Here is a 2889-nt window from a genome sequence, read left to right on the forward strand (position 1 = left end):
TTAACTTAAAACTGAATCAGTGACATTAAACTGAAAACTGGAGCTTTTATAAGATTTAAATGTTAATTTTAAAAGTCTGCATATTAATACCTACTGTATACTAATAAATTATGAAAGGATTTCTGGACTTCCCGTGATTTGGGTTCTGGATATTTCATCAAAAATGGAGTCAAAGTATCATGATTAAAACAACCAACTTTAATTGTATTCTATGACTTTTACTTAGAATTTCTTTTAAAAGAAACTTATTTTTTTCATTTTTTCTTGCTTTGATTTCTACTTCATCTGAAATCAATATATCTGTTCCAAATTTCATATGTATTTTTTCTGACAAGTATACATTATTTTATGTGCTCATTTGACTTTCTTTATCATGTGACCTTTTGTACTGCCTATGTACATTTTTATAAAATTAACAGATTTATGTTTACTTATATAAGGGAGTTTAAATAATTTACCTTAATAGCCCAAACCAATATATTTGATCTGCCTTTTGTCACTTTAATAGTCTATTGATTTCTTTAGGAACCCTTTGCTTTCTCTGTTTTATCATGGGAATGTTTTCTTCTTTTTTCCCCCATGATTTACATATTTATGTTCTGGTTTTATTCTTAGAGGTTCCTTTGTGTTTTCCAAATTATAGTAATTAACCGGCATTTCAAGAATTCTTAAAGCATTTTGAGTCCTGTACAACATGAGAAACAGATAGCTAAAATATGTCCCTCAGGCTGACCATCTCCTTAGGAGAATCCTGCTATTCGGAGATTGATAAAGTATGTCATGATCTGGCCCCTGCCCAATATCTAACCCCATTTCCAGCCTCTTAATGTCCACATGTAAAAGACATCACAATATCTTTTTCTCAAAAATATGACTTAAAGTTTTATGATTTTTCTCATTGATTTTTTTCTGCCTAGACTATGTGCATAGTTATTAATATTCAAATAATGTCTAAAAAATAGCTTCAGAAAAATAAGAACAAAAAACTTCATCCTTTATAAATGGATACTATTTGTCTATTAAAAAACTAGGCAAATATTAGGCTCTAAAAAGTACACATTGATAAATGAGTGAATGAAAAAAATAATATATAAAAAATAAATCCAGTTGGTTTAAACCATGTTTATGCTCACATTAACTTGAAGCAGAAAAATGGATTGTTTGGCTCTAGAAATATACTTTGGGGGGAAAAAAAAGACAAAGAAATCAAGACAGTGACAATGACCAAAATGTTTCTTCTCATGTTTCTGTCTAGGAGGACCCACAGATGCTGTAAGATGATTACTGACCATACTGACTTGATTATGGCTAATGTCAAACTAAACAGAAGTGACACCAGCCTTATTCATTCTTAATTGAATCCCAGGACCAGAGGACATGCACTTTTGAATTTCCTTCCCATTATACTCCATGTATGTTGTGGCTGTGGTAGGGAATTGTGGACTCCTCAATCTCATCCACTATAAGGACTCCCTGCACAGGCCCATGTGCTACTTCTTGGCCATGCTTTCCCTAATTGATCTTGTCATATGCTCTAGTACAATCTCTAAAGCCCTCTTCATATTCTGGTTCTGTATCAAGAAAATCAGCTTTGATGGCTATCTCGTACAGATGTTCCTTATCCATACCTTTATAGGGATGGTGTCTGGGATGCTTATGGCCCTGGACCATTATGTGGCCATCTGCTACCTTCTGCATTATTCAACTATCCTCACCAATCCTATCATTGCAAAGGTTGGGTTCTCTACTTTTCTCAGAGGGATGCTGATTATCCATTTACTTTCCTTATAAAGTGACTTTCCTATTGCAGAGGTAAATACACTGTGCCTACTGTGACCACATGTCTGTAGCCAAGTTATTTTGTGGAAATATCAAGGTCAAATGCCATCTATGGTTTGATGGTTGCCTTCCTGACTGGAGGCTTTGACATCTTGTGAATTACGATCTCCTACACCATGATTCTTTGGGCAGTGGTCAGCTTCTCCGGGGCAGATGCTCAGCAGAAGGCCTTCAGCACCTGCACTGCCCACATCTGTGTCCTTGTTGTCTCTTACAGTCCAGCTTTCCTGTCCTTTTCCCATTGCTTTGGAGGCCACACAATCTCTTTATCTTGCCATATCATTGTGGCTAATATTTATTTGCTTCTATCCTCCACTATGAATCCTGTTGTATATGGGGTGAAAACCAAGCAGATATGAGACTGTGTAATAAGACTTTTTTCAGGTTATAAGAACATTAAATCCCATAACATATGAAAGGGACATTTGCCTGGTGTAGGATGGGAAAGAAAAGAGCGCTTCTCTCTGTCTGTTTAAAGAATAGGTATCTGACCTTGCCAAATGAGTGTGATGAGTAGTCCCCCTGCATTCAAGAGAAAGATATAAAAGACATCGAGATAGAAAACAAAAAAATCAAATTGTCACTATTTGCAAATGACATGATTCTCTATATAGAAAACACTAAAGGCTCCACAAGAACACTACTAGAAATAATAAGCTAATACAGTAAATTTTCTGGGTACAAAATCAATGTTCAAAAATCTATAGCATTTCTATACTCTAATAACAAAATGTCAGAAATAAAGTGGAAAAAAATAATTCATTTCACAATTGCAACAAAAAGAATAAAAGACCTAGGAATAAATCTAATGAAACATATGAAGGACCTATATAATGAAAACTGTAAGGCCCTATTAAAAGAAATTGAAGAAGATACAAAGAAATGGAAAGATATTTCGTGTTTTGGGGTTGGAAGAATCAACATAGTTAAAACGATCATATTACCTAAAGTATTATAGAGATTTAATACAATCCCCATCAAAATCTCATAGGCATTTTTTAAAGAAATAGATCAAAATCATCAGATTTGTCTGGAAGCACAAAAACCCTG

At 34.1% G+C, this 2889-nt stretch overlaps 1 pseudogene; it reads left to right on the forward strand.

Annotated features, from left to right (window-relative positions):
* Window positions 1-1311: 1311 nt before the first annotated feature.
* Window positions 1312-2255, forward strand: LOC107505605 (annotated as a pseudogene).
* Window positions 2256-2889: the final 634 nt, after the last annotated feature.

Source organism: Rousettus aegyptiacus, unplaced genomic scaffold (assembly GCF_014176215.1).
Source record: "Rousettus aegyptiacus isolate mRouAeg1 unplaced genomic scaffold, mRouAeg1.p scaffold_m13_p_5, whole genome shotgun sequence".
NCBI lineage: Eukaryota > Metazoa > Chordata > Mammalia > Chiroptera > Pteropodidae > Rousettus > Rousettus aegyptiacus.